Source organism: Grammomys surdaster, unplaced genomic scaffold, assembly GCF_004785775.1.
Source record: "Grammomys surdaster isolate TR1022 unplaced genomic scaffold, NIH_TR_1.0 364, whole genome shotgun sequence".
NCBI classification, from domain to species: Eukaryota; Metazoa; Chordata; class Mammalia; order Rodentia; family Muridae; genus Grammomys; species Grammomys surdaster.
In genome coordinates this window covers 1090764-1097008 of record NW_021604783.1, presented here as the reverse complement: position 1 = coordinate 1097008, position 6245 = coordinate 1090764, and the positions used below count along the sequence as shown (strand labels likewise).

Here is a 6245-nt window from a genome sequence, read left to right as displayed (position 1 = left end):
TGCTGAGATCTGGAATCACCTGGGAGATGGTCTCCGTGCATGTCTGTGGGAGGCTGTCTTGATTTGGTTAAACAAGAAGGAAAGACACTCCAACTGTGGGTGGCACCATTCCCTAGGCTGGGATTCTGGATTGTAATAAAAAGAGAAAGTGAGCTAAGCACACCCATTCATGTCTCTCTTCTTCCTGACTATAGATGCTGCTTCAAGCTCCTGCTTTCTTGGCTTCCCCACCACAATGGTGATGAATTGTACCTACCTCCCACTAAGCCAAAATAAACACCTCACCCTTAAATGGCTATTATAAGGGACTTTTCATCACTGCAACCAAAAAATAACTACAACAGGTGGCATGGGTGTCCTCATGATATATGGGTCTCTGCCCCAGACAGAGTGCCCCCAAAGCCAGCAGGACAGACCTACAACATCTTGTATGCCTACAATTATGCCTTAGGTTAAGTCATCCCTACACAGGGAATATACAAGAGTATGGGTATCCGGAAGTGAGCAACATTGACAGCCATCTTGGAAGCAAGTTACATCAAGCAGAAAATCCTTTCTTTGTCATAGGATCTCTAAGCATGGCTGTGCAGGTATTCCCTTCCAAGGAAACCCATAGGGCAAGTGGAGACTGCAATTTCAACACAGCTTGATAACCCAAAGCAGGCAGGGGCACTTTTTACAACACACCTGTCAATCAAAGGCCATGTGCACTGTTCCCACATAAATACCCTCTGTGTTTCAGCCCCAGTTTATCAGGATCCTATAACACGCAAGTAATCACACACACACACACACACACACACACACACACACAAACACACACACACACACACAAATGCAACTTAAGAAAAAAGTGTTTATCCATATTAATGAAAAGCTCAGAGGGAGGAAGCTTTGGGTACAGCTGGGTCTCAAAGCTTAAGCAGTGCTGAGTGGCCTTTCTGACTTAACTCCACTTTCATTTGATTTGACCTAACTCTGTTCTCCTAAAGCTCTCTTGTTACCATGGTACCTGGCTGCTTCAGTCCTACTGATTCTTGGGATCAGCCTGGGTATGGAAGTTTCCCAAAGCATTTGGATTTTTTTTTCTGTAATGTTGGGATTAAACCTAGGACTTTCTGCTTGATAAGCAAATGCTCAATCACTGAGATATTTTTAATTAAAAGAAAAATTTAAGATAGGGGTTGGAAAAACTGATTCAGCGGTTAAGAGCATGTATTGTTTTATAGAGGACCTGAGTTAGGTCCCTAACTAAGGATCTGACGCTTCTGGCTTACACACATAAGCACATACTCATACATGGACACATATAATTAAAAAATATATAATTATTAAAATTTTAATTCCAGTACTGGGAGACAGATGCAGGCAGATCTCTGTGAGTTTGAGGCTGATCTAGTCTACTTAAGAGTTCCAGGCCAGTCAGGGTTATAGAATAACTTCAAAAAAGTTTTTATGAGAGAAGGTCTCACTAAATTGCTTAAACTGGCCTTGAATTCCCTGTATGGCCTAAGCAGGTTTTGAACTTGTAAGCCTCCTGCTTCATTCTCTCCAGTAGCCAGATTTACAGACCCATGACACAAGGGTGAGCTAAGGGTTACTCAGGATAAATAGCTCTGAGATGGATTCTCTCTTACCCTTCTCTACATGTTTGTTTGTTTTGAGATGCAGTCTAGCTATGGAGCCCTGGATGTACTGAAACTGTAGACCAGGCTGGCTTCAAACTCACAAAGATCCTTAAGCATCTGCCTTCCAAGTGCTGGAGTTAAAGTATGCACTACTTATGCCTGGCTTTAAATATTTCTTTATTTTTATTTTTGTGTGTGGGTGTTTCTTCTGCATGTAGTCTGTGCAGCACATGTGTACATGATGACCATAGAGGCTAGAAAAGGTCATTATATGTCCTAGACCTGGAGTTAACAGACATTTGTAAGCAACCATGGGGGTGCCTGGAATTGAACCAGGATCCTCTGGAAGAGAAGCAATTATTCAATTTAGCTTCTTTCTGTTCCCACCTTGAACTTTTATCTGACCAAGAATGTAAAAATATACTGATTGCTTTAGCCTGCAATGTATGTTCATTCTGGGCCAGTGAGAGAGAGAGAGAGAGAGTAAGTTCAGTAGCCTGTCTGGCCAGATCCGACATCACATGTGTGCTGCAGCCTTTCTCATATGCCGTGATGACTTGTAATAAAACTGTGTGTAAAGAAACTGTGCCTACTTTAATCTCAGCCACTTGGGAGGCTGATCCTCAAGGTCAGCCTGGGCTACGTAGTGACCACAGGTCAGCTTGAACAAGGTAGAGAGACTGTCTCAAAACAAAAGATTGAAGAGACAGCTCAGTAGTGAATTGTCTGCTCAGCATGCGTGAGAACCTGGAGTCAACCCTCAGTACTGCAAGAGTAAAATTAAAGTAGAAGCGAAATAGAGAGAAGAAGGAGGGGACAGGGGAGGGCAAGGAAGGGGAAGGGAAAAGATAGTTTCAAATCCAGAGTGGCTCCTTTTAGAATAGCTTTCAGGAACTGGTCATTTTGGTGGCTTTGCTGTTGCTACAACAGAATACCTTTAACTGGATAATTTATAAAGAAAAGAGGTCCTGCTAGCTGGGCTCACTGAAGGACACTGTCTACAAAATGTGTGACTTGGACAAAGATTGAAGTCACATAGAGTCCAAAAACAGATAGCCAATTTTGGTTTAATGGTGCTAAAAAACAATATTTCAACTCTTATACTCCCACAGGTAGACTGAACTGTGTACTGGCCAGAAATAGAGGCACAGTTTGTTGTTGGCCTTATATTTCAAGTTAAGGCCTGAAAAAGAAATCCAGATGTGAAAGCAACGTAACTGGATTTTAAAATATCTGACATCACCAGTTAAATTTTGTGTCTGAAGAAACTGGTGTCAACTTATGGAATACTCAGTTTATACAGTAAATTATGAATCTGGCGAAAAAAGGTCTAGCTAGCGCACACTTGAGAGTCTGGGAAGGCTGAGAACATGACCTCTCCCCTGGTTAGAACCCCAGTGCTGGGTAGCTAGTCCTAAATAACATATGGATTCTCTAATCCAGTGCTTCTCAACCTTCCCAATGCTGTGACCCTTTAATGCTGTGCCTCATGTCGTGGTGACCTCCAGGCATAAAGTTATTTCATTGCTACTTCATAACTGTAACTTTGGTACTGTTACGAATCATAATGTGAATACCTGGTATGCAGGATATCTGATATTAAAGCCCTGTGAAGGGGTTGTTCGACCCCCAAAGTGATCTTGAACCACAGGTTGAGAATTGCTATTCCAATCCATTCTGGATTTAGCCGTTCAGGAGGTCAGGAGGGCGAGACTCATGACCCACTCACCTCCCTGAGCTCCCACGGTTCAACACGGCTACACTGGGGACCAAGTTTACAGCACAAGAAATTCTAGGGGGCATAGTCACATCAGAACTTATTGCTTAATCAGTGTCATCTACTGCCAGGGATATAGATGGACATTACAATTCCTGGGCTAAATATGCCCAGGCTTGGCCCAACTTGGAATGAAGGTGAGCCTGCTCTAGTCCTAGGTAATTTTTAAAAAACTTAAAGTTTTTAACATATATGTGATATATATGTATATACACATGTGTATGACATGATATATACATATATGCATACATATGCATAAATTATATATTTAAAAATCTAAACATCCATTTGTTTTTATGTGTATGAGTGTATTCCCTGTATATGCACATAAGCCATGTATATGCGTGGTGCCTGCAGGGATCAGGATTCTCTGGAACTTGAGTTGTAGTTTCATTGTGACTCACCATTTGGGTACTGGAAACCAAGTTCTATCTTCTGCAAGAACATCAAGTGTTCTCTCTCTCTCTCTCTCTCTCTCTCTCTCTCTCTCTCTCTCTCTCTCTCTCTCTCTCTTCCCAAGACAGAGTTTTCTTGGCTGTCTTGGAACTCACTCTGTAGACCAGACTGACCTTGAATTCAGAGATCTGCCTGCCTCCACCTCCAAAAAGCCGGGAATAAAGGCATGTGCCACCACTGTCTGGCTGCAACAAGTGCTCCTAACCACTGAGCAATCTCTCCAGCCTCTATGATTAGTTTTTGAGACAGGGTCACACTATGTAGGCCTAACTGGCCTAGAATACATTATGGAGATTAGGCTAGCTTCTAATTCAAAGACATCCACCTGTCTCTGCCACCCAAGTGCTGAGATTAGAGGTATGCACTGCTACTTTCTGCCTAAAGTTTTTACATTTTTAATTATGTCTATATGTGTGTAGATTTATGAGTACAAGTACAATGCCCAAGGGAGCCCAAAGAAGGCATCAGTTTCCCCTGAGTTAGAGTTAGAGGATGTTATGAGCCCCTTGATAAGGGTGGTGAGAACTGAACTTGGGTCCTCTGGGAGAACAGTAAGTGCTCTTAGCTGCTGAGCCATCTCTTTGGCCCTTAGGAAACATTTTAACAGCCAACATATTCTCCTCCAACTGTGACCTCATCAGTTCTACCATATGATGGTTCTTCACATTGACACCCCTTTGCACAGCCCTTCCTGGTTACCTGTGGGTGACTCTTCTCCAAGACAGCAGAAACAAAGCCAATTCTGGTTCAGGCTGGGGAAATAGGCTCCTCTGAGCTGCGTTGCTCACTAGATAGATCCGGTAGCTTACTGCCACACTCCTTGGCTCCCTGCTTCCCCTGTAAGAGTTCATATCTGTATAGTAGTTACTCTACCAAGACTGATGAGTTCGCTAAATTCTGCATTTTAAAAGCTGGCTCTGTGGAATTTTGCAAGAGCAATGGCTTCTATTTTTAAAGGGGCTGTTTGTGTTTTTTTCCCCCTCTGATCATTATCATGTGAAATTTGTATCCAACAGAGCCAGTTTGGAAAGCCCAGCTGCAGCGTAGAGACTTCCCAGATCATATAGAGCTAGGTGAAGGTTGCCCAGAGTGGGATCCCGTCTATTGGTACCCCAGTGCTTCCTTACATAATTGAGGGAGACACAAGCATTTAAGAGATTGTTGGGTGGACTCTTTCATGTGTATGGAACCTGCTGATTTAAGAATACAGTTGCTGTGACAAGATGAGATTAGATAGCTCTCATTGATTCCACACTGGATAATTCAAAGAACAATGTTCCTTGTGTTCAAATTAGGCCGAAATCACAGGCTTACTTTCCTGTGATTAGTTATAATAGGTCAATATGAACTTGGTAGCTAAAAACAAAACGCAAGGACTCCCCTAGAGTTTGGAAAGCAAGAACATCGAAACCAGTTTGATTCTGGTGTCGTGAAGTTGTTGGGACATCTCTGCTCCCTTCAGAGGCTTTGTGACCCCCCTCCTGCAAGTGCTTCTGCAAAGCTAGACCTCCTTCTCCCCAGATTCTTTACTCCTCTGGTAAAGTATTCTTTGAGGGAATGGAGTCTGCAGCAGAGGGCAAAGCCAATTCCCTATCAGGCAATAGAGACCCTCGAAGAAAAGTAACTTGTGTCTCTCCGCTTCTAGAGGCTTTCAGTAATCTAGGATGTGAGGTTGCACAGTTCTGGTCTGTGTCTCATGTGTGTGTGTGTGTGTGTGTGTGTGTGTGTGTGCGTTGTTTGAATATGTTCATGTGCGCTTGTCCACTTAACCACATGTGTATATATGTGGGTGTGGAGGACAGAGGTTGACATAGGTTATCTTCCTTAGTCTACCTTATGTCAACAGCATCTCCCACAGAGCTCCGTGATTCAGCAAGTTCGAGAGATGTCTGCTGCCATGCTGAAGATCCACACTCAGGTCATTATGCCTGTGTGGCAAACACTTTACCCACTGAGGCGTCTCCTCAGACTCCCTGGCCTCTTTATTGTAGAGAGGCAGGAGGATGGTAAATTTATGGCCAGCTTTGGCTATTCACTGAGATCCTGTTACCAAACCAAAGCAAACAAAAGGAAACAGCAAAAAGCAAGCAAGCAAACAAACAAACAAACAAACCAAACAAAAAACCAACCAAACGTAGCCCAAACTAACCAATCAAGCAACCCAAGGGCTGGGATGTAGCTCAGGGCAGAGGCAAGGCCCTGAGTTTGAACTTCAGTGTTAAAAGCAATAAAAACAACAAAAAAGATATACATGGAATATTGTTCTTTGGATGAACCAGTGTGGAACCAATGAGAGCTATCTAATCTCATTTAGGACCTACCCCAACAGCCCAGTCTCCATATTCAGGATCTTTCTTCAGTCCCATCTCCAAAGGCTTGCTTTT

At 43.0% G+C, this 6245-nt stretch overlaps 1 pseudogene; it reads left to right on the top strand.

Annotated features, from left to right (window-relative positions):
• The first annotated feature begins 578 nt into the window (after nucleotides 1-578).
• LOC114631709 lies at nucleotides 579-2845 on the top strand (annotated as a pseudogene).
• Nucleotides 2846-6245: the final 3400 nt, after the last annotated feature.